This window comes from Chenopodium quinoa, unplaced genomic scaffold (assembly GCF_001683475.1).
Source record: "Chenopodium quinoa cultivar QQ74 unplaced genomic scaffold, ASM168347v1, whole genome shotgun sequence".
Lineage (NCBI taxonomy): Eukaryota > Viridiplantae > Streptophyta > Magnoliopsida > Caryophyllales > Amaranthaceae > Chenopodium > Chenopodium quinoa.
Genome location: NW_018745324.1, coordinates 1,665,822 through 1,693,208, shown reverse-complemented (window position 1 = coordinate 1,693,208; position 27,387 = coordinate 1,665,822). Strand labels below are relative to the sequence as shown.

At 32.9% G+C, this 27,387-nt stretch overlaps 1 pseudogene; it reads right to left on the bottom strand.

The window, feature by feature from the left end:
- Nucleotides 1–1,142: 1,142 nt before the first annotated feature.
- LOC110712636 lies at nucleotides 1,143–27,062 on the bottom strand (annotated as a pseudogene).
- Between the last annotated feature and the right edge of the window lie 325 nt (nucleotides 27,063–27,387).

The window sequence follows — 27,387 nt, the reverse complement described above, 5'->3', positions numbered from 1 at the left end:
ATAAACAAGAGGCTAACTTTATTATATAATGATTTATTATAAAAGAGTATCAATGATAACCATGAATCATTAACAATAGTATACTAATTTCCTCAATTAATAGAGGTTAAATCAAAATATATGAGAAATAATTACTCTAGTCACATATAATTAATTAATCTTAATATGTTGAGAATAAGGATCAATTAATACAGTAGAAATATTCAAGCATAATAATCATGAAATTATTTATATGTACAACAAACTATTTAATCAATTCAATAAAACAATAATAAAAACATACTCATAAGTAAAATATAGTTTAGTCACATGATACCAATAGCCACAACATTCTACAAAGACTATTGTGATGTTTTGCAATGAATTTCATACTAATTAACTGGATTTTATTAAGTACTGACCTCAGTTAGGATTGATATTTAACCCAATGACAATCGATTATCTTATTTCTTCACTTTATCAAGCAGTAGCAATTAATCACGTCTCCAAAGATTGATCTTGTAAATTTTGCGACTGGTTAGAGAATGGTGTTGATAACGTGTTATAAAATATGTAGAGAACAATAATAATATCATGGTATAATGGGCATCCACAAATATATATTTCATAACAGCGTAGATAATTTTTATTTATATTGAATTACTTTTGTACATATTGGGATAACTTTTATTCATTTCAAGGGTAACCTTTGCTCATTTTAAGATAACTTTACAACGGATGTACAATATTGTACATTTGATTTTTTTAAAAAAGTTGGGTCATTAAAAAATATGGCCCCAAACTCTCACAATGAGAGACATTAAACCCGATATACTAGTAGATACGGAGTATATCACAAAAAATTGTGTATAGAAACTTTCTAATAAAGAGCGAAGTGAGATTTATTCTGAGTATAAAATAAAACTAATATGAAAACAAGACTTACCATCAACCAAAAGGTTGGTGGCAGCCCCTAGAACAACAAAATCTTGTAAGAATTTTTGACGAGGAAGAGACAAAAAAAGGAGGGGAGGCGGCTTACTCCGTACATAACTTGATCGTAGTGCATAAAATAGACAAAAATCACAATTAGAGGGGAAAAAAAAAGAAAAGAAAAAAAAAAAAAAAAAAAAAAAAAAAAAAAAAAAAAAAAAGGCCTCACAGAATCCAAAATAATCCTTGAATAAGCCCCTTAGATAAATTAATCTGAGTTTTCTAGCAGAAGCTACATTAGTTATTTACTTTTGTTAACCTAATGATCTACATACTAATGTTTTTAGTTATCACCATATTAAAGCTAGAGCAAAAACTTGCACCAAAAGATGTGTAGAAAATCACATGATTCTGGAGCATGGTTAAGCAACAAGAAAAGTTTCCCAATCTATGTGCAGCCCATCCACAAAATACTGTATTATTTCGTTGTAGAGACTAAGCGACAGGCATCTGGCAAAGGCACTCTATCTTTTTCACTCTGGCCTATCTTCCAAACTTTAAACCTTGATGCATAGCTAGCAGATAGTTCATTCCATTGCTTGAGAATGGACATTTTATAGGGTCCCCTAACGTCTCCACATGGACCTATGCAGTACCATTCATCAGGGTCTTTTTCTGTAGATGCATGCCTTCTGATTTTCTTCTTTACTCGCTCATCATCATCATCGCTTAAATCAATGATCTGCACCACCCCAGTCTTTAGTTCTACTTCTTTCTTAAAATTTAAGTGATCCGATCCTTGTACCACCCCAGTTTTTTGCTCCACATTTGTCTGAAATTCAAAGTGATCTAATCCTTGCACTTCTCCAGTGTTTTGTTCCACATCTGTTTGAAAAACCAAGTGGTCTGATTCTTGCACATCCATTTTTTGTTCCACATCTGTCTGAAATTGAAAGTGATTTGATCCTTGCACCACCCCAGAATTTTGTTTTGCATCCGTTTGATATTTAATGTCATTTGATGCTTGCACCACTCCAAAATTTTGTTCTTCATCTGTTTGATATTCAAAATGATCTGATCCTTCACTTTCTATCTCTGTATTAGGATCATGTTCACTTTGAGCTGCTGCAGAGCAGAACTCTTCTCCTTTGTAAGGTGACACAACAGGATTTTCATTTTTACATGCTAAGAAAAAACAAAAACAAAAACAAAAATCAATCTATTACCCGACATTGTGCTAGGCAACTGGATTCCAAAAAGAAATCTAGTAGACGGTAGTTTTCATGAAAACAGGACAACTGAATGAACCTTATATATTTCCCCACACACAACAGGCTCGGAAGTAGTTTATCTATCAATCTAGCACCAGATTAATAAAAGACAGGTTTATTAATGATATTTGTGTAATTAAACCAATTATATACATGATAAGAAACTAATATTTATGGGCAAACAGAAACCACAATATTGATTGTTGGTACCACCTGAAAGACATATCAGCTTCAATCTCAAAGCATATGCATTTTGAGAAACAATTGGTAGCTCTCAAGTCTCAACAATAGATTAAAATGTTAAAGCTAAGTGTAAAATAGCTGGATTAAAATTGATTATACTGGTAGTTTTTCATTGATCTACACAGTTCACTTATATGTACCTAGAAAAGACATAACAGATGAAAATTGTAAAAGATTTTTATGTCACGTAATATTTTAACCCAATATTTACAGACTGAACAGATGAGTACTCAGGTGTCTGCAAAAGATCTTTCTAGTGGGCAAGAGAGAAAAACAAAGGCAGAGATGAGTGCTAACCTGCAGCATCTACTCCATTTAGATTTATGTTGGATGAAAAAGTTCTTTTCTTGCTTTCAATTGCACTCATGGAACATGTTTCAAGGTCTACATCATCAGCTATTACTTCTGGAATATTATGTATTAGTTGTAATTGCTCTGATGGACATTCAAGCCGCCTTCTTCTTTCAGTATATTCTGCAAGACTAATCAGCTGTTAAGGTTGCAATGACAGAAGAAAAACGAGAATTAATCAGTTTTACCTAAGGTTTAGGATACAGACAGAGCCAACACCAGGTTTTGTATCATCATGTCAGCTAAATTCAATTTCCTATGCTTTTATAACTAGCTAATCAGCCACCTTAGACACCCCCTTTTGGAGGTAACATTTAATATCTATGTGACTGTGCACCTGCTTAGTTCAGTTAACTGCACTGCCACTATAAACCCCCTAATAAAAACAGTAGTAGAAAAAACTTCAGAACAACAGGAGAACATGACACCCAACATAAGAAATAGGTGTCGATCACTGATCATCTCAAGTGCTCAATCAAGATCATTTTCACCAAATTCCAATCCAACCCGAATAAGATAAAAAAGGATATACAAAAGGGTTCAGATGGCAATAAAAAAAAAATTTGAAATACAAACATGTTTTTCATCTGACAAAGCAAAACTATAGTTAATTCATTTGCAAAGTTGACCACTTACTGAATAAATCAAGGATATAAAGTTCAAATCAAAGAACAGTCTTCCCAAACTATCTCCTCCATTCCAAATAAGGTGACACGTACTTTTATCACATTTTCCAGTACACATTCTTTAATTGTAAATATCTCTAATTATCACAGATTAAAAACTATAAAAAAAAAAATTGATATTTTGAATTACACATTGAGATAAAACTTAAAAGGTCCCACATGATTGTTTTTTCTTATTTTTAAATCACAAAAGCTAGTTGAAGTAAAATTTGTAAATAGTGTCAAAAGTCAAAACATGTCAAGAGGAAGTATTAACTTTTGCAAGCACCAGAGTTCAATTATCCAATAGTTAAAACAGATGATAAGCTCATTACACAATACAATGGATCAAAGCCACAAAGGATACTCTTTTCTCCATCCTTTCTCATTTGCCTTGTCAATTAAATTCTTCAATAATGCACGTTCCTTCACAATCCACTGGACAAAGCAAGAGGTTTGTTTAATAGGGGTTGTGAAAAAAAGACAATTAAAAGAAGGATGATATATAGTATAGATGAAAATATTGCTCAAATTTGTACTTCTTGTCATGGCGTGTATATTAATAGATAATCCGATAAAGGCATACACACTAACCAAAAAAAAAAAACACTCTTTCATAGCAAGTCGTTAATAATTACTTCGTATTATTTACTTTTTGCCCTTCGGTTCTTTCCCTTTAAACTTATCATTAGCCTTGTCTACGTTAAGCTCATGAGCTTGTAGTTCAGAGAATAAAGTGAAAGAAAAAACTCACTATAGTTGGAGTAGTTTTCTAAAGGTAAACTGAATGATTCTGTTGACAATTTAGTAGTGCACTCTGAAAGAAAGAAAGAAAACAAAGGATTTATGGAGGAGTTTTCCATCGTCAAGGTTTCAGGTTCTTTTCGAGATAATTGTATAATATAGTGTCTATTTCAATTTGCAAGATCTTCAAGACATACTTTTGACCTTGAGTATCTTTAATTACATATTAACAAAAAATATAAAAACTGATATTATTAAACTACACAATGAGATGAATCTAACGGTATCTGACATAACTATATTTTTTGTTTATATTAATAAGAAAATTTGGTTAGGGTTTAAAAAGTTTGACCATAAAGGTAGAAATAGGAACTATACTATGGGACAAAAGGGAATAATTGAAATGCATTGGTATTGTAGATAAAATACTTAATGATAGCTCAAGGGTACAAGGATTTCTAGTTCTTAGCTCTCCTTTTGTAAATAGGTGACTGAATGACACTCCCTTTCTTATATAGCTTTGTATTATCAGCTATGCTACTCGGAATATCCATGTTGAATACAAGTATTGACCAAAAATCCAGGTGATTTGATTTTTGGAAGGGAAAAATAAAAAATAACAAAAAAAATCCATGACATAAACTCGGCTCTTTTAAGAAAAAATTCCATCTGTTTGGATTATTGAACAGTCAACAAGGATTTAACAAGTGTATGCTAGGAATTAGCATGGTTTCTAACCAGATTACAGCTCTAAATATGGCAGAAATTAGGGAAGAACAATGATGACTATATTGATAATAGGCGAATTACACTGATAGAAGGATAATTCCACTTTTGAGAGGTGGATTCTCTCCTAATATGAGCTTTCGAGAGGCTCACTCTCTCCCAATGACATAACCTCAACAATATTCAACATGATGATTATTCCTCCTAATGAGGTCTATTTATAGAAAATACCCCTAACAAACCTCTAGCTTATTCCCCAAGTTACAACTAATAGACTATGACTAATGTGCCCCCCCCCCCTAAATATTGATTCGTTGCATTACCCGCCGCTTAAACTTTCACCTTGTCCTCAAGGTGGTTTATAATCGGAACTGGATTCCCGAACTCGGCTACGATTCTCGACCTCGGCAACAGTGACTGAGAGTGGGCTGCAATTATCTCCAGAAATTGATGAAATACAAAGCTGGCTTTTATGGGTTAAAGAGTTGGGCCGTATAAGAAGTGAAGGGATGACTTGAAAGGCTAGAGGATGATAATTGACTAATTGGGTAATGAGTGTTGGAGAAGGAAAGTTGGGCCTTAAGTCAGTAAGCCCATCTTTTGTACTTGGGTTAGTCTGCTGGCCTTTCATCACGTTTGTAGCAGGTGACCAAAGCTGATTTAAATCCTTTGTATTTGCTATAAGTGGTATTACCAAAATACCCTTACTAGCATATTCCATTTCTGACTTCCTCTCCAAGCCAACCAAAGACCCCCTCAAGCTTCCCTCATACCCCTCTCTTTCTAGACACTTCTGGAAAACACCAAGCAGCAGCAGTTCAAGATGTCCACCATTGATTCCGCCGCTTACCAAGGGCCGTGTACGGCTGCTGACCAAGGTACCTCCGTCCAGATCACTGCCACCGGAAATCAACCAGAGAAATCACCATTCCTAACCCCACTACACAACTCAATGTTCATAATTTCTGACCCACTAGCAGCCCCTTGTCCACACTCACTGCTCCAACAACCTACAACACCACCTGTCTCGCCGGCATAAAAACCAGGGCCACCACCAGACCCGCTCCCTCCGGCACCACCCCGATCGAACATTCCTCTTGGCGATTCTCGTGTGAGACTAATACATCCATTACTGCCGGCAACACCTCCTTGACCACTACTTTTTCGGCCACCGTATCTACCAGCGGAAAAGTCTTTTCCACCTCCGCTACCACCAGACGCAAATTCACGCAAATTCACTCAAATTCACTCAGAGACTGTCCAAATCTACTTGTCTTAGCATCACTAAAACAAATTGTTGAACTCTCCTCCCTCCGACATCTCAACAACCGCGCCACTGCGAAAACCACCGAATAGGCCGTCGGTAGCAGAGCAAAAGTATTGATTACCTCTGTTTATCTCCAAATCGGCTTTCTCCACCATTGCGCCACTAGAGAGGCCGCTCACGCCGGAGAAGAAGTACCGGTCAGAATTGGAGATTTCCAGTTCCTCCACCATCTTTTCCTCATGTGATGCAGGTTCCTCCTCACCACATGACAACTCGGAGCTGGCTGACTCACAAACCTGATGTTCATCTTCCTCGAAGTTTTCGTGAAGTACTCCTGACCCTAATTTAATTCGAGAAATTGCATCCTCAAAAATTTTCTCTATGTTATGGCACAATCGATCTGTAATTTCATCAATTTTTGCCTCGATCTTTGACTGTGAGAACACGTCAGAGAACTCCATGTTCGCCGGACTTCCAGCAAGGTCACCGGAGACCGAACTGCTCTGATACCATTTGCTAGGAATTAGCATGGTTTCTAACCAGATTACAGCTCTAAATATGGCAGAAATTAGGGAAGAACAATGATGACTATATTGCTAATAGGCGAATTACACTGATAGAAGGATAATTCCACTTTTGAGAGGTGGATTCTCTCCTAATATGAGCTTTCGAGAGGCTCACTCTCTCCCATGACATAACCTCAACAATATTCAACATGATGATTATTCCTCCTAATGAGGTCTATTTATAGAAAATATCCCTAACAAACCTCTAGCTTATTCCCCAAGTTACTATTAATAGACTATGACTAATGTGCCCTTCCCCTAAATATTGATTCCTTGCAGTGTACTTAAGAAAAAACATAAATTATTTGTCATTAAATGATTTTAAAGTAAAAATCAGCACTGCCACGTCAGATTTGCAGCTAGCTCTCCACAAATCATATATGGAAATTTGAAGTAGAAAATTAAACATATTGTTAAAATATCTTCAGATTTAGTTTTATTAGTTTGTGATTAATCTAATCATAAGTGGATGCATGAAAAGAGATTAAATAAGTTACAAATGGAAAAGGTAGAAACCATACATGCTTGATGATGTCTTCGCGCAATTCCCTCGCCTTGTGCTCAAGCTCCACCTTTATAGGAAAAAATAGGTGTCACTTCATACAATATTTCAAATCTCTTTAGTATACTCAAGGAAAATCGAAGTACATGTATAAGACAAATTTAAAAATTAAATGTGGGATACAGAGTATTAACAAACCATTTTGAAAACATAAAAAGAAAGTAACATGGTTCTGTAAAGTCTACTTTGAGATGAAGTCAACCATGAATTCCAACATTTTGGACAAGAAATATTTGCATCCACCTTTATAGGAATAGGTTTCAATATAAAGATCAATGAAAGGACATTTTTTTTTTTAAAAAAAAAATTCAAAACTTTTTTAGGACTCCTTTTGTGGACTTATTTTTACAAGTATCAACATTCTTTCTCTTGTATTAAAACTGAGCCTTTATACCTGTTATTAGTTGTAGATCATCCTAAATTTGTACTTGTAGAATGAAAAAATGTCCAATGCAAAACTATCAAACAAAGACTAAACAAGGGAGCCGAGAAAAGAAGATGTTAGAACTTTGTAATCACATTACAAGAATTAAGTAGAAAGCTTGCAAAATTTATAGGTATTCAAAATTCTTCCCAAATCATGTCAGTCCATGAAAGTCTTAATTATTCATTCAAATAAAAAAATTCTACTCCATAAATGCAATGACAACATTTGATTAGAACAAACTCATAAACATTCGATATAAAATATCAAACTGCTCACACATTGACACATAGAGAGAGAGAGAGAGAGAGAGAGAGAGAGAGAGAGAGAGAGAGAGAGAGAGAGAGAGAGTTAGAACATAAGAAAAAAAATTAGAAGATAGCAAAACTTCATAACATAAGCAAACAAAAATTTAGAACATAAGAAAAATAATTTAGAATATAAGTTGAAAAAATAATTTATAGCATAGGAAATAAATTTATAACATAAGCTGAAAATTAATTTATAACATAGGAAAAAATTTAGAACATAAGCTGAAAAAATAATTTAGAATATAGAAAATAATTTGAATTATAGGTAGAAAATAAATTAGAATATATGAAAAACTTTAGAACATAAGCGGAAAAAATAATTTAGAACATAGAAGCATATTTAGAAATAAGCTAAAAAAAAAAAGAACATAGGAAATAATTTGGAACATAAGTAGAAAAATTAAGAATATGTGAAAAACTTTAGAACATAAACAAGAGTAAAAAAAAAAATTAACATAGGTAAAAGTTTAACATAAGGTGTTCTTACATAAAAAAGGGTTCTTATATAAGAAGGGGTTCTCACCGAATCCATATATATATATATATAGTTTCTGTTTTTCTATTTTAAAGATAAAAATTATTTGTTCCTGTTTCTATTTTTGGATAGTATGTAAAGACCATTATACCTTCACTTTTTTAACTTTATTCATTGTAGTTCCTAATTTACCCTTGAATTTTGCACATGCCTTGCACTTTTTTCCACTTTCTCTCGAACTTTTGTCAATGATTGTACTTTTCACTTTTATTAATGTAGTTCATCCACTTTAAATACCGTGAAAAAACACAAACAGGAACTATGGGACGGAGGGAGTATATAATTTGTATGTCAAAGACTAAATTTTGTGGATATTGGTTAGAAAATTTAAGCCTCTTAAGGATTTATATAAAGGTATCGTCAAGGATTTTGTTAGTTTATTATTTGTAACTAAAATGATACAAGTTTAGAATTCGGTTTATGGATTGGATTTGGTTTCGAGGTTTAAAATTTGGTTCGATTTGGATTGGAACGAATTCTTATTCGGTTAGGATTTGGATTGAAAAATCTAAAACCGAAATATTTCGGTTTGGATTAGGTTTGGGCCATATTCCAAACCATAATCCAAACTTTCACCCCTAATCCTAGTGTTTGTCATATATATATATATATATATATATATATATATATATATATATATATATATATATATATATATATATATATATATATATATATATATAATGTTATTACTTTTAGTATAGTAGATATATTTAGCTCCTTAATTTACGCCTAAGATTATGCTATGTATCTTGTATATATTGTTGTACATCAATGAGAAATGTTCAAGGAGATATTCTAATACCGAGAACTTACCACAGTAAGCTTTTTATGTAGTCCATCATTCATTTGTTGGCGTAGTTGATCACACTCTTCCTACATACAAGACAAATCAAAACTGTCAAAGATAGCCATTTAGCAACCCCCTAATATTAATTTTTTTTAACATCGGATATAATTTGTAATGCTAATAGATCTTATCAATTGTTTAGTTAAATAATATTGCACACAAGAAAAATGGAAAGTAGCTCTCAAGGGAAATGGTTAGAATGATATCATTTTACTTGAGAAAGGAAAAACAAATAATAGTACAAGGAGTGCAAAAGATGTTTTTTGACAACAATCATTTTGTAAAGATCCAATCACATAATGTAACTTTCATCCAATCAATTCAATGCATACTGAATGCAACTTTCGCACTACTATAATTCGTTTGTTCCATTTCTTCACTTTATTCATAATATCGTCCACATGTATAGAAAGAGTTTCAAAGAGGCTTGGAATAAAATAAAATAAAATAAAAAAAACTTTTAATATTTAATCTTTCAAAAACAAAGATGGAGTAGATAGTAGATCTATGCTACATGAAAGTACAGTAACAGACGTATATATTAGTACACAATCAAGTAAATAGTGGTCAAACATATTCATCAAATTTACCATAACTTTAATAAACATAATCTTGGAAAAAATAAATCTACCCCTTCCTTTATTTTAAGTGTCGTAGTTTGACTTTTGCACAATTTACATACACCGCTTTGACCAATATTTGTATTTTATACATAACATTAAATAGTCATATGAGTACATTTTGGAATCATCTAAATGTATAGTTTCCTAATTTCAATATTTTATAATTTATACTTATTGAAAATTAAAAATATCATTGGGTTAAAGTTCCGCCGGTCTAACTAAGGCACTTTAATTCTCAAACAAGTTTGTGATAAAACAATATGTTTATTGAAATTTGAAAATATACAAATAAAATAACTAATAAAGTGTTAGAATAATATTTTTAAATGAGTCTTTTCATTTTTCATAATCCTTTATGGTTGTCCATTATTCCTAGATGGTTGTTGTCTAGTGAATGAGAAACAGAATACTTGGAACAGAATTCATTCACATTACTCATATCTTAAAGTTCGTACACATTTAAATATAATAATGTACATATGACCTTCGTTGTTGTCCCCTCTTCTCTCCTCTCCTCTCCTCTCCTCTCCTCTCCTCTCTTCTCTTTTAGGGTTTTATAAATTTTTGACCGTTTAGGTAAAAATTAGTCTAATTTCACCCTATCAAGGAGTCGTTGGTTTTTGTTGGTTTAATTGTTTATTTTTATTAAGGTATTTTAATTGTGCTACATGTTTTAGTGATGTGTCCGAGAGATGTATCACGGTGAAAAATTTATTCAACGATTATGGCTTTGATGAAAGAAACCTTCGTTAGATTCAATTTTATGTATATGTTAATTTAAATTTTATTTGTAGATTTTTTTTTTAAACAATAAATATAGTATTTGTTTGTGGCTTTGCAGATTCGGATGTGGTTGGTTCGGATTCGGAGGCGAACTCGGAGGTGAATATAGGATCCGTTTGTTAATCGGATCGGATTCGGACATAGTAGGGTCTGACACGAGTCCGACCCGTTGCCATTCCTAGGCACCAAACTAGTATTAAGTACAATTCAAGTATGAGAAAGAATGTGTAAGACATATCCAAGGCATGCAAGTGTTCCCAATATAAATTGAGGAAAAGACAAGTATCTCAAGAAATGCGCATGAAAGCTAAATCTTGGCTACTCAACTGAAAATTCTATTTATAACCACACCTTAAACGCAACATGCCAACATTACAATCTAACTATAAAGGATCCGTTGGTTAATATTCCTCCTTATTTTTAGAGTTTGCTAATAACAAATAAAGGAGATTTTAGAAGAAAAGAAGTGAAAAAATGATGTACAGGAAAAATAAGGAGAAGAATTATAATGGGGTATAGTTATCTCATTTAAGTCTTTCATTATTTAGTAATAGCAGGAATATATATATCTTATGTAATCATGTAATCTTTTGTGATAAGACTCGTAATTTTCTAATAGAATTTTATATCACATTATTTTTCATAAATAGAAACATAATTTAAATTTGAGATTTAAATTTGAGAGTATACCATCGAATATTAGTTTATAGTTTATAAACACTTTGTGGGTTAATCTATTATATTAGAGATATAATTATTACCTATTTTGTTTATACACAATGGGAAAGTGAATATTTTTTCCACTGCAAGATTATTTGTGATCTTTCCCAATAGTCTGGCCGTTTACATAAATAGACGTTGTATAAAACAGAATGGGAGATTCGATGGTAAGCTTATTGGGAATAGTTAAATTGACGTCGTCCAATTATTCCATGTGGAAGTCTTGAATGGAGGATATCCTTTATTGTAAGTATTTGTATAAACCCATAGAGGAAGAAAATAAACCGGAAAGTAAAACCGAAGATGTATAATAATTAAAGAATTGAAAGACAGTCGGGTTGATACAATTACTTATTGATCAAAGCATTTTTCAACATGTTGCCAATGATACCAATGCCTTAGTTTTAATGAACGCGCCTCAAGAGCGCCTAGGCGTAAGGTGAGGTGCGAACCAAAACGCATGTGTCTTATGATGTAATACCCTAAATTATTCTATTTTAAGTTTTGGGATTATTCTATTTTAAGCTTCGGGGATGAAACTTGTTTTAAGGAGGGTAGATTGTAGGATCTGAATATTTTATGATTTTATATATTATATTTTATATAAAGAAAATAGATTATTTTTATTTATTAAACAACTTTTTAAATCTCATATTTTTATTTTAGAATTTGAAAAGTTTTAAAACCATATTTTGTTTCAATAGCACTTTACAATTTAAAGAGTACATAAATTATTTTAAACTCTAAATATTTTTAACCCTTAAAAGATACTTATTTTATTATTTAAAAAAAAAAAAAAAAAAAGGCAATGTGATATTTTTATGCTCTTGTTCTTGTATTCTAAGTTCGCCGCACATGTGCGAGTTTCGTGAGAAGATCATTGCTTATGATGATTAATTTTGTTTCTTTTACTTCATAACTCCAATGAAGAGCTTTACTCGTAATTTGGTATTGTGAAGGTAATCACATGTCTTTTGTTGGAGATGTTTGCTTATTACTCTTATTATTATGTGAAATCACACGATTTTAATTCTAGGAGTTGCTTGATTATAGATTGTTAGTATTGATTGTATCTCATATTATTGTATCTAAATTTTATGATTTGTTATTTGTAGGATCGATTTATATATGTGTGATTAGTGTGTGATATTATACTCCCTCTGATTTTAAATACTTTCTCCATTTTTCCATTCGCAGTGTTTTTAGGAGAAATTGGAGAAAGTAATAAAATATGGAGGTAGTTGGGTAGATGGAAGAATAAAAAATTGTAAAAAGCAAAAGTAGTGGAGAGAATTAAAGGAGAGAGATTATGAAATTAATAAAATATGATTCATGATGGGTCCATTAGGTGAAAGAAATTAATTTAATATTGTAAAAGATTTCCAAATAATGAAATGGAACAAGTATTTAAAAACGGCCGGAAAAGAAAAGTGGAGCAAGTATTTAAAAACATGGGGAGTATGATTTAATTGTCGTATTGATTTATTGCGTTATTATTTCTATGGTTTTTCATGTTGCTGCTAAAGGGTATTGTTTTATTGAGGTTTTAGGGTTATTAATGCAGAGTGTTGTTTTTTCGGTTTTAAGTTAATTATATTTGGGTATTAGTTTATTACCTTGTAGGAGTTCAGATATTAATTTTATGAATTAAGTTGATCATGTTATATTATTTGGAAACATATGCCATTGTTGAGTTATTATTATTAGTTTGTGAATTATTATTTCATCAAAGTATGAGATAAAAAGGTTGAGAATTATATTTTGTTCTTGGTTTGAGGCTCAGCGTTTATTACCTTAGTCCTATTACCTTAGTCCTAGGCATATTGGTAAGGAGATGATAATCATCAGTTAAGAATGAGATATAATCTTTATTTATTATTTTGGAAAATTTGTCAAGAATAAGCAAACCTTTGTCCAGTCTTCCCAAAATAAGCAAACCTTTTGATTAATTCAAAATAAGTCGACCTTTATGGGGTATTTTCTCAAAATAAGTTATTACCTGTTAGTTTTAAGGATAACTAGTTGTTTGGGTTACTTATGCCACATGTCGGTCCTATTTTTAAATTTTAATTAAAATTTACTATTTTAATTATTAATTATTATTAAAAATAACACTTTTTAAAGATTTAAAAAAAAAAAAAAAAAAAAAAAAAAAAAAAAAAAAAAAACCTTAATATTTTATAAACCCCCTAGTAGCGCCTCTCCCCTTACCCGTCGACCACCACCCCTTGCCTTCCCCGCCACCAAAACCACCATTAAATCACATTCCAACCACCAAAACCACCACTCCATCACATCCCCAAAACCGAATCCTCTACCACCCTTCCCCCCATCCCAACCCTCTATTTCCCCCTTCCAAAATGCGACCAATTTAAATGCCCTACACAATTAAGGTCGCAAACCGCATAACAATAACAATGAGGTGGGTATGGTTGGGTTTTGAGGTTGGATATGGTAATATTTTGGTGGTTAGGGTGACTGGGTGGGGATTTGAGGTGTGTGGTGGTTTTGGGGAGGGTTTTGGATTTTCAGGTGGGTTTCGGCACTTCTCGCGAGGTAGTGTTGGTCGAGACCGGTGTTTAGGGAGGGGATGGAAGAGAGGTCGGTTCCCCGGCGCTCAGGGAGGGGAAGAAAGAGGTCTGGGCCCACTGAAGCGGGAGGTTTGTGTGGTGGCTGGCGGGGGTTGGGGGGATGGGGGTACGGTGGAACGCTGGTATTTGGTGGGGGTGGGTTTTTTTTTTTCAATTAATACTGTATAATTTATTATTAATTATAATAAGAAAAATTTTAATTAAAATTAGGAAAAAAGTGACCTGTGTGGAAAAAAGTGACTTGTTTGGTAGGTTGTAACAAGGATGCACGGGTACGCCGTAAGGTAGCCGTTTCCCGTGAATTTGCAGAATGATATGGTCATGGAAAAAGTAAATTATGAAATTTTGAAAGTATTTGGATGTTGAACATTTGTTCACATCACGAGAAATGAGAGATCAAAACTTGATAGCAAGACAAAATAATGTATTTTTCATTGCTATCCTGAAGATGAGTTTGGTTATAGGTTATGGAAACCTGCTGAAAGAAAGGTTGTTGTTTGGAAGATCAAACAATTGAAGACATACAAAAATTGGGAAAGTCTACAACATCCAATGAAGAATTGCCTATAATAATGAATCCAGTTCCTACCGCGGGTGCTTTTGATTCACACGGAGGAAGTAGACCGAGAAGATCAACCTCACAATATAAATGATGACGAGGATAATAATAATGAGAATGTGGAACAAATGAAACAAAAAGAAAGTCAACCACTATCACCATTAGAGTTAAGAAGGTCTAATAGAGATAGACGACTTCTAGCAAAATTTGCTAGTGGTGACTATCGGTTGTTGCTAGGTGGAGATATTCACCAAAAAGAGTGGATTGAATCCATGCAAAACGAGATAAAATCCTTGCGTGAGAATTGTACATTTGATTAGGTACAGCTACCAAAAGGTCAACGACCACTCAAGAATAAGTGGGTGAAGAGTGAAGACCGGAGAAAATAATACGCAACCAAGATACAAACAAGGCTTGTAGAAGAAAGGTATTGACTTTGAAGAAATTTACTCACCACATAATGGTAGCATGCATGGATTTAGAAATTAAACAACTAGATGTCAAAACTAGAAATAATGGGGTATAGTCAAGGATGCACGGATTCGTGATGGTAGCCGTCTCCCATACCGGAAACATTTCAGGGACGAGTAGGCTTGGAAACGTCCCCAAGGCGTCCCCTCAAAAGTGGTATGGCAAGTCAATTTGGAGACGGCTAGCCTCTTGCTCAGATACGTATCGGGGACGGCTTGGCTCATTTACTGACGTTTCCTTAGATTTTCCGCCCATATTTTTAGAAAAAAAAACCCAAATTAGTGCATTAATTTTCAATTTCCCCCAATTCTAAAAAACTAACAATTGCGAACAGCAATTCCCTTAGAGGTGCAACTTAATTCAATCATCAGCGGGGAGCACTCCGACAACGACGACCAACGAGGCTTCGACTTCTTACTGTTCCTCTTTCTTGTCTCTGCTTGTAGCTCTCTTTTTTCTCTTTCTTTGCATCTTCTTTTTTCTTTTTCTTTTTATTTTGTTGTTTATTTATGTGAATAATGTGATTAATTGTTGGTTAGTACGGAGTATGTTACAAACAGTAGCATGTGGTTCTTTTTTTTTTTCTTTTACCTTTTTTCTGTTTAAATGGTACTCCGTACTATAATGTGTTGTATGGATTATTTTTAATTTTTTTTTTTACATTTCATGGATTATATTTTGCTGATTTTTTTTTACGTAACCAAGCCGTACCCGTTTTTTTAAAATTTTGATTTTGCCGTATCCCGTCCCCGTACTCCCCGTATCCGTTTTCGTGCAACTTAAGGTATAGTTATCTCATTTAAGTATCTCATTATTTAGTAATAGCAGGAATTTATATATCTTATGTAATGATGTAGTCATTTGTGATAAGAATCATAATTTTCTAATAGAATTTTATAACACATTATTTTTTATAAATAGAAACACGATTTAAATTTGAGAGTATACCATCGAATATCAGTTTATAGTTTATAACCACTTTGTGAGTTAATCTATTATATTAGAGATATAATTGCTACCTATTTTGTTTATACACAATGGGAAAGTGAATATTATTTCCGTTGGAAGATCATTTGTGATCTTTCCCAACAGGATCATGTGTGGCATAACTAGATTATTAGAATGATAGTTTAATCAACATGAAAATGTGACCGGTGAAATCATGAAAAGTCACATCATCATAAGGGACTTAATTTGCAAACTCATGATTCAAAAAGCCCACTATTAAAATAGGTTTTTGGGTTGATAAAGTGAGAAACATACAAAACCACCACCACCAACCCCCCCCCCCTCACACACACACACACACACACACACAAAAAGTAAAAAATAAATAAAAAAATAAAGTCTCAATCTTAACATTTTATCTTTATGGACATTTTTTCTCCATCTTACTAGAATTGCCCTCATTAGATAGTTGATGCGTAAGAAAATTGGGGTGGGGCAAAAGTAATGTATGTGAGTAAGATAATGGTTCTTTATGTCATGTGTGGTATGGAGCAAAATCAATGGGACATTGGGGCAATTTGTGTGTAATGGACTGCTATAGGGAATATATCACTCACACACACACACACACCAAAAAAAAAAACAAAAAACAGCTTGGAAAATCAATGTCTTGGAACAACATGTGCATCATAAGTTCATAACAGTTACTGTAGAAGAGAATCTATAGCCATATTGAATACCTGGGTGAAGTCACTTTCAGACAACATATGGATGCTAATATCTAATGGCACATTTGAAACATGCAAGATAATTTCCATATTCTCTTCTCGTCCTCGCTCTTTGATGTCTGAAAGTTGACAATAAATACAAATGAGTTAGTCATAAGAGATCTTAGAAGTCAATGACTAGCTGGTTGAGATGTAAAGGCATGTAATCTGCATTTGATACTTGATAGAACCCCCCCCCCCCCCTTTAAGGCGAGCATAGATGTAAGATGATCATATACATAATAATACTCAACCAAACAAAAAATCATCATACACAGTTCCAAACTGTCAATACTGCTTAAGCCCCCCCCCCCCCTCTCTCTTCCTCTTTAAGGCGAGGATAAATGTAAGATGATTATATACATGATACTCAACCACACAAAAATCATCATAGAGAGTTCCAAAATGTCAATACTGTTTAAGGTTGCAGAGCATTGCGAAAAAATTTTGAGTATACAAAAACAACCACACAATATGGATACAAACGAATATTATATGTGCAATGTTATACTACACAGCCTTACCCGCCTTACCCTTGAACAGTTGCAAGGGTACAGAAACATTTTTCAGAGTTCAAAAGACTCACAAAAGAATCAAAGCATATAATAACTGTACTAGAAGATGAGTGGCAAACTCTAATAGAATCAGTTTAATTAACCAAAATATGCTCTTTGAACTCTATATACATTCTTTCATTGGACTTAATATAAGATGATACAACTAGGATGAGCTAGTAATATACACCTTCCATAACATGATTTTTGCTTTTTGATGAGAGTTGTTCATCAGGAGCAATGTTTTCAAATATGGTGCTTTTGATACAACCATCTGAATCTATTTTTACAAAAAACTACCCGGCTTAGCAAAATTCAAATTCTAAAGCCAGCACATGGCGAGCTCATGCCAAAAACACATATTCGGCAATTCTTTCCTTCACATCAGTTACACTTTTTCCACTGTGAACTCTTTTTTTTTTTGGCAATTGAACATCTAATTATTGATAAAAACTACAAGTGTTTCCATGTAATGAAATAACTATTAGGAAACCAAAAATATACCAAATGAAATTATGCATACCTAAATACGTTTTGGATGATAAAATAACATCTAGGAATACAAAGATATAATCAGAAATATCAACACCGAACAATATCCAGTCTCATACAGCTTTTTCCCATGATGATGCAAAAGGCAGAACGAAGAGAAGGTTCTGCTCCCAGCAAATTGTAAAAATTACCATGAAAGTAAGTTGGTCATACAAGGTCATTTTTGGGCATAACCTGCCAAGAGGTCACTTCATTATATGATTAAAAATAAGTTTAGGTGGCTTGTAATTTAATCTTACAGCAACTCAATACAATCAAGAAATATAGTCTATTTGAGATTTTTAGGTGAAATACACCACAATAATAATGAACCTGTCAATGATTTAAGAAAACTAAGTACAATAAATTAGTAGAAATATACCAAAATTGACAACAAGCAAGTGCTTAAGGTCTCCCCAACCCCTACCCCACAAGTAAAAAAAAACCGTTAATCCAATTGACCAGATTGGTAAATAAAAAAGACCCTTAGTGACAAATTGGTAAAAAAAACTTATTTCGGCGACAATTTGGTTAAAAAAGCTAACTATATGCGACAATTTGGTAAAAACAATAAACTCCGGCGACATTTAGCCCCAAAAATCTTATTTTTGTCGACAAACTCTTTAAAAATCTTAATTTAATTTGTTTTTTGTGTTTTAAATTTATTTTTCCCATTTAAGATTTTGAATTACTATGCCATCTCCTTTTTATTTTGCTAAATCCCAATACCAAATTTATTTTCAACCCCTTTTTTAAAAGAATTTTGTTAATGAGGGGGTATGAAACTTAAGTGAAATTGATACTTCAACATTTTTTTTCTTGAAATTGTTATTTCCATTAAAAGGGTTGATAAAAAAAAACACGAAAAACAAACTAAATTAAGCATTCGGGAGTACTTTGTCGGAAATTTTTTTATTTTTTGGGTTAATTGTCGCCTGAGATTATTTTATTTACCAAATTGTCGCTTAGGGTTAATTGTTTTACCAAATTGTCGTCGGAATTATTTTTTTTTACCAAATTGTCGCGGGTCTTTTTTATTTACCAATCATGTAGCAACACTGAATGTTGATCATTTTAACAAGAAAAGGGCTTATACAGAGTTCGAGAAGAAATTAGGACCCTTCATTTAACAGAAAATTAAAGTCTAGGGCCCAAGATGAAGGAAATGGATCATGATATGTATTTTGTACAGTAACATCTCAGTAGGGAACGACAGCATTGAGAAGTAAGTGGACAATGATGATATAAAGAGCATGACCCTTGCCCATTCATCAAAAAATTTATGAGACTTACCAAAAAACTATCACATTAAAGCTCACTATAAACTTCTAGCACTTTAGAGGATTTCCTTTCACATCAGTGAAGGGTTTTGCACAATCTATATCATAGTCACATTGCAATAAATTCTGACAAGCAAAGTGCCAATCAACCCAGAAAAAGTACATGAACCTATAACTTAGAAACTAAAGATAAGCTTACCAGTGACTTGCACAAGCTGATGACGATACTTTTGCATATAGTCATCTGGATCTGACTCGACCCGTACAAAGCTACCAGATATTTTGGTGTAAAAAGTATCAGATTTCTTCACTAGCTCTTCCACCAGGCTCCGCTTCAAGTACACAAGTTTGATATTTTCTGGAACAACCGATGCCATGCCACCCCTTGAAATCACTTTCTCCCTATACTGAGGTCCACCGATATTTCTTTCATACTTTTTTTTTACATAACCTTAAGGATTTCTCATCTTCTTTTGAGCTGCATGAAAAATCATCCGATGATTCTTCTTGATTAGCAGCTAGATGGGCGTCTAAAAGGTCATATATTCTATGTTTATTCACCCTTTTTTGCCCCAGCAGTGATACCAGGTTTGGGTCACAAACAATTGTTTTCTTTTTCTTTGGATCAAAGAGCCTTTTTTCATTGGCATACTTGGTAACAATGTCGACTACATCGTAATGTGACAATTCAGTGCTTGCATCAACACCTAAGTTTGCAAGAAAATGTACAAGTGGTTTAGAAGCCCAGCCTATAAACTCCTTTTTTTTGGACTTTGCCTTCTCCCTTGACTGCACAGAGACTTTGCTTCTCACGAAAGGCTTTCTTTTTTTATTTTTAGCTTTCTTTGAAGGACTATAATCCTCTATAGTCTCCCATTCCCAGTCCTCGAAACTATTCAATTTCAGATCTTGATCACTATTTGCAAACTCGTCTCTATCATCCAAGTATCTGTAGTTTCTGCCTTTTTTCAACAATGACCGTGCCTTTTGGAGATCTTCCAATCTCAAACCCTCACTTTTCTTGATGATTTCCCAATAATCCATAAAGAGAAATTCACAAGTCCCTCTCTCTGTAAAATCTACCTTCTCCTGGAAAATAAGCAAAAGAAACACCTCTAGTAAAACAGTAGCAAGACCAAAAACTTATGACAGAAAGAAGCAAGAATGTCATGTTGCAAAATTAAATCCCTCATCAAAGAAATTAACAGATCTGCCTACCCTCCCTTCCTGTATACCCCAGACACTGCCTAAGCCAATATTTACTAGATAATTCTTATAAGACTGAGAGCTATCTCCAAAACAGCAAGTGTACTTCCTTCACACTTTATCCTCAGTCATACAAACCTTGTGACTAGAATCTTAGCATATAGCTTTATCGGGGAAAAAAAAATTTGTGTTAGTATAGGAAGTACCATAATACTAAAGATCAAAACCATATTGCAAACTCTATGTGGCAAAGAGGATATGCGGAACGATAAGACTTTTTGCAACAAATTTAACCTATCACTTTACATAGCAAAACGAAACCTCATGACTGATTATTAAAACAGAATGGCAACAGAGGATGAAATTAAAAGGCAACTTAATATCATGGTCATTGATATTCACTTCCTTAATATTCAGTAACAATACTTTGACTTCCAAGCTTGCCATCTCACAACTTTGACCATTAAAACCTTTAATTGCCTATTAGTAAAACAAAATATGTATTGATACTCTGATAATTAATACAATGAGAACAATCAAACAACATTTTACACAACATTTATATCCTATATATTAGTACACAATTATGATCAAAGTTAGTTATGTAGAAAAAAAGAAGTCAAAGTGTTGCAACTAAATAAAAACAGAGATAGTATCATTTTTCCTAGTTGCTACTCACAACAAAATAACACATAGAATGGTAAAATAATGTCATCAGCATACCCTCATAGACACCTTGATAAAACAGTTGTCTATGATCCTTTTTACTATCCCGGATTTCAGAATACAGCAGATTTGATTATGTAGCTAGATGAGAATCGAAAACCAGACCACAGTTAACTATTCTATTAAGATAATCAGAGAAAAGAGAAGCTCAAATGAAAATGATTCAGAAACAAAATTTATATGTATCTACAAAAAGCAAACATACCCCATCTGAGTCGACATCCTTTTTTTCCTCCCATAGCAAGGAAAACTTTAGACAATTGCAGCAGAATCCTTTGATGCCTCGGACCAAAACGAATTCTGCTTCACCCATACACTGTCCACAAACAGCATGTGGACAGCAAAAGCAGTGGAATTTTGCAGCTTTCTTACAATTGAAGCAGAAATGCCAATCTATAAAGCAGGATATCATCAATAGATAAATTATATCCAATCATGGAAAAACGCAGATGCATAACTAAAACTCTGCAAACCCTCAATGTTAGTAAAATGAGTGGCCCCAAAAAAAAGGCAGATAAATAACACTTGAATTTATCTATTATAGATTTAAGTGTGAAACTCATCATCTTAAATGGGTTTATTTTATTGTGGCTTTTAAACAAGCACTATAAATAGAGTTTTCAACTTTAATCTTCCAATCTTTATTCTGGTGATAACCTTTTTTACTCCTGATGTATTTCTAATTATGTTTAAGAAAATTGTGCATTCTATTGACAAAAACAATCAAGAAAGAAGAAAGACTTGAGCAAGATAATAGTTTGGAATGCTTCCATTGAAATTATGCAGACCAACACGAAAATAGTAAGATTAGTAATACTCTGTCTAGCCTTTTCAGAAACACAACTTTTACTAAGCTTCCTTAACCTATCCTTTATTATGTGAAGAGCTACATTTTTTGTACCAAAAGATCAACACAAAAGCACCATGATAACCCACAATTTTCTACCAATCTACCAAAAAGGATGGCCACATGTTAAGTTTAAATGTCACTCGCTCCTCCCTCTCCCCTCATACTTTGTCTTTGTCTGCTCCTGCCATTAATGGAACTTGGCTGCTGTTTTTGCAGCAGAAGACCTTCTTTGAGTCAGTTAAAAGTTATAAAATGAAGGTTTTGTGAAGTTTAAAGAAAGGGTTTATACCATTTTACCGGAGAAGTTTCATTAACATCTATTACTAAACATAAATACATCAGAAAGAAAACCATGAGCCCTTAGAATGAAGCTAATGAAAATCAAAGCGTGCTCTGAACAACCATCACTTAAATAGAGAGTTGGCTTGGAGATAAGGAATAATTTTCCTATTCGCCAAGGGCATGCATATATAAATTTATATTTTTTTCAACCCATTTCGCCTCCTCAATCTCATATACTAGTATTAAATACTCCCTTCGCCTATTAGTAATGCCTAAAAAATGCAAGGACAAATGACTTCTTGCCTCCCCCCACAAGCAAATATGATAAGCCTAAAGTAGGATGTAACGCCTTTTTGGCCCCTAAACCCTATAAAGTCACAAGAGTAATGACTTTCTCCAAACTAGAAACCTACACACAAAAGCTTAACCACTTTCTGAACCTTAGTTTTAGAATCCGTCCTCTTTCAATGTTTTTTTATGCTTTTTAGGCCTTATAGGCATACTTGTTATGTACCTCCTCCGTGTCGTCCCTTAAATGTGGCCTAGTTCTAGCTTAGATGCATTACGTTACTACTGTTTTAGTGTTCAATAGGAATAATTTATATTTCCAAAATGGAACTCCTTAAGAGCCAATGTAATGAATGAAAATCAAAGCCTTCTACCATAGCAAAAAGAAAAATGTTGTTGATATTTCCTCAATGTTGATCCCCCCTTGCATTTGTCTCTCTTTAAATTATTAATTCTCGTCATTGGTCCCACTTGTCTTGCTTAACACAACCAAGTCCCAATGCCTAGCTCTTGTAACCAACAGGGCCTCTTTTTATCAAAAGTTTTGCTTTGCGCCTACTTGTGCACAGACTTGGAACAATGTGCTTCTGTGCCGCTCAATTTAGTGTCAAAACATTCAACACTTAGCTTTCCAAGTAAAGGTGGTAAGTATGGAAAAACTATGACAGGAAATTTTTGCAGGTGGCTATATAAAAAACTAGTGAAGAAAGTTAGTCAAATTAAAATAAATTCCCAGATGTCTAAGCATTTCCCCTCTGATTTTCTTTCAAACCCTTTGAACACACTAACACCATTTTAAGGTTGGTCAAAATATATATCGATGATATTTTAAAATTAAAATAAAGTAATATAAACACACAAACACATTATGAAATTATTTATACTATGAATTATGAACCCAAAGCTTTGATATGATGGATTCATGTTACAAACGTAACCTACATATATGAAATGAAAAGAGTACTGATTCACAATTGACTGTATTTCTTGAAAATATACCAATGTTGTAGCAGATGTAAAATCCCAAGTAAATAAAAATCAAACTTATTTGTTTTTTATGTAAACAACATTGTTCATACAAATTTTACTCAGTAGCTGAAAATGTGTGAATTGTCCTGTGACATAACACATGGAAAGAAAGAAAAGTTACTTTTCATAAAGAGAAAGTTCTTTACCACATCTGAAACTCTCATCACAATCCAGAATTGAATCATCCTTTCCAACACACTGAGGGTGATATGATTTTAAGCAATCCCTAGAAGGAAAATATTCAAGAGTTATTAACTTGAGAAATTACAATCAAGACAAAATAATCAGAAAGGCATGGAAAATAAAAATGCATGGTAATCCGTAATGATAGCTGCACTTTCCATTCCGTTCCTTGATAATTAACACATTACTAAAAGTGGCAAGGACCCACTAATATTTAATTGTTTTTCTATCTAGTACAATGGCTCACTCACCAATTTAAGGGTTAATATTAAAAAATCCCCCCACCCTCTTCCAGCTGCACAATGACCCACCACTTGCTGTGTTTCACTAACTTCACTTTACTCCCTCCGTGTTTTTTTAATTGTTACAGCTTGACCGGCATATAGTTTTAGGCAATTTAATTGATTTTAATAAAATAAGAGTTAAGTGGGGTAGTTGGAGTATTCAAAAATTGTAAAACAAAGATAGTGAGGATAATAGTTTATTGAAAAGTAATGAATATGAGAGGAAAGAAATAATAAAAAAGTAGTAGTGGGTTTGGATGGGGACCATGAGAGGAGAGAGATATAATATTTTAATATAACTTTTTGCCCAAAAAAAAAGTGTAACACTTAAAAAAAACACGGCCGGAAATGAGAAGTGTAACACTTAAAAAAACACTGAGGAAGTACAATAAACAATAATTCAATAAAACTACCCCACTCAAACTTTTCTTAAACTTTGTGTCAATATCAATGTGTCAATTATATTACATGAGAATGGAAAGAGTATTTACATACACTAATCTGATCAATGTTTGTGCAATTGTGCTTAATACGGAGTATATAAGATCAAACATAGTCATATAGCTGATATAGGTACTCAAGAATTAGTTTTAATAAATTATACGTTTATTTTTTTATAAAATATATTAATGGTCAAAGCTCACTTAGGCAAAAAGCTAGCGGGGTAAAAAATACGGAGTAACCTACTTTAAAAAATATTAGGGTGGCTAATGTGCGCCATACCTAATCATGTCCAGGAACCCTTGCAATTGGCATTAATGAACGAAATATGTAAACAAATATTTTCAGAGGTATAAATGTCCGCACGATATTCATAACAAATAAAAAAAATTAACAATAATGAGGGCAAGTAAGTAAATAAACATTTTAAAGGGTATAATTGTCCAAATACTATTAGAATTTATCTCACATTTTTTGAAAGGTAGCGATTACACACTCCCTCCTCTACCGTTAATTGCCGTGCAAAAACTCGGCATTATATTATGAGAAATTATATTATGAGACAGAGTGAGTAATAGTGTAATACGGAGTAAATATTATACGAGTAGTCAACAAGCTTTGAAACCCACACAGTCATGGGCGGATCTAGGGGGTTCTTTGAACCCCCCAGATTTTTTGAAAAAAAATTATAAGTTTTGATATTTTTTTTTAAAAAAAAAAAAAGAAAAAAAATAAGGTTAAAAGAAATTTTTGTGAAGTAAATAAACAAATATGTAACTTTGGCACATTGGTAAGGGAGTAACTAATAGAGTAGTGAGACTCCTCTTGATCATGGGTTCGAGATCAACCACCCTCATTTTTTTTTTTTCCTTTCGATTTCTTTCGTTGTTTTTCATGAGTTAGTCCATAGTTGGGTCAACAATTTTAGGAGTAGTATGTTGGTCATTTTGTTAAGTTAGAGAGTCAAATGAATTTAGAAGTTAATGAGTTTATTTAGTGGGTTTTATCATGGCATTATACTTTCAGTTTTAGCTTATTGGTGAATTAAGCATGAAGAAATATTATGAGTTCTTTATTTTACTTGCTTCATACTTATCTAATATTATTATTGTTTTTATCCTTTAGTACGTATTAGTTTCAACAGTCTTCTTATTCCTCTACTCCTCTTAATTCTTAAATCTTTATTTGTTTGTAAATTAGTGATAATTAGATTAATTATTGATTTGTTTAATTAGTTTTGATATATTGTTGACGTACAAATTGAATTTAGAAACTTAGAATTTAAAATTTTTACTTAGTCTTTTAATTGATAATTAGAAAAAAATTTCATTGTCAAATTTGTGTTTATTGGCGACTTGGGATTTTTGTTTTTGGTGTAACATTGATTTTTTGCAATATAATTATAGATTTATCATTTATAGAAGTAGTAATGTTTTAGCACGCTTTTAAAGTATAAAACTCAAAGAATGCTTTTGTAAGGTTTTTTTTTATTTTTTTATTTATTATTTTGTAACTGTTTAATCCATCCATTTGTAATAAAAAATTTGAACTTATACATTGAATATTTAATTAATATATGAGCATCGTTTGTTTTTTAAGATTCTGAACCCACAGTTCGGAATTCCTGGATACGCCACTGCACACAGTGACACAACTCGGGTAATACCTAGCCTATACGGCTATACCAGCTGACTTAACCGTTTAACACTAGCAAAAATAATTAAAAATAAATAAATAAAAACATAATAAACCGCCATAAATGAAGCACTAATTCTACACACCATATCTCACGCCAACCTAGGATGATATGGAGTTCCTCCATTCTTAAACAACATTAAAATAGAGCTCGTTCTAAACATACCCATTATTATATTATTGAAAAACATTGATTAAATCAACAAAAGAAACAATTTAAAATTTGGGTTTACAAAAATCAATGGAAATATACTGGGTAATTACATAATTGTGTTAAAGAAACTTACTTGTGTTCACAAAGAATGAGATTTCCACCTTCTTTGCAAAAAAAACACCAATCCTCAGATACTTCTTCTTTTTTTCTCCTGCGATTCTTCCTCACCATCTTCACCGGCGGAATTTGGTGTTAAAGACCGGCGTTGATGACGTTGGTGTAAGTGCGTAAATGCGTAATGGTGTTGGCAGTAAAAACTAAAAAAGGTTCAACAGCTGTTGTCACACTCACACAGGAGGAGAGAAAGCTATTTTTGTTTTTGTTTTTGTTTTTTTGTTTTTTTATTTGTTTCAGAAAAGGTATTTTAGCCGAATTAAGTACATACTCCTTATTTGTCTTCTACAATTAGTAGCTAGAATTAGACCGGGCAATCCTGACCAAGATCTTATCATCCAACCCGAATGACCCAACTTATGACCCAAAAATATTGACCCGATCCAACCCATACTCGACCCTAAAATGGAATTGACCCAATCCTGACCCGACTTGAAATTGACTCGAAGTATTTGACCCGAACAAATCTGACACCTGAAATTGACTCGAATAAACCTGATATCCGAAATGTCCCGAAATAATGAGAAGGACCTTATGAGAAGAATGAGTAAGAATCTCATACGTTCAAATAAAAAGTTTTAATGGCTCTTATTACATCCTTTATTAATGGGCTAATAGCAAAAATGTAAATATCCTTTTTTTTTCCTACTAATTTTCTCTACGCGCGTTGCGTGCGCACCGTTTTGTTAATCCAAATTAGAATTCTATATGTAAAGAGCTATATAAATATATTTGAATTAGTCATTGTTATTTTGTGTTTGAATTCATAGTATTATGAAATATAAATTATTGCAATGAATGTGTAAGATATAGTCATTTTT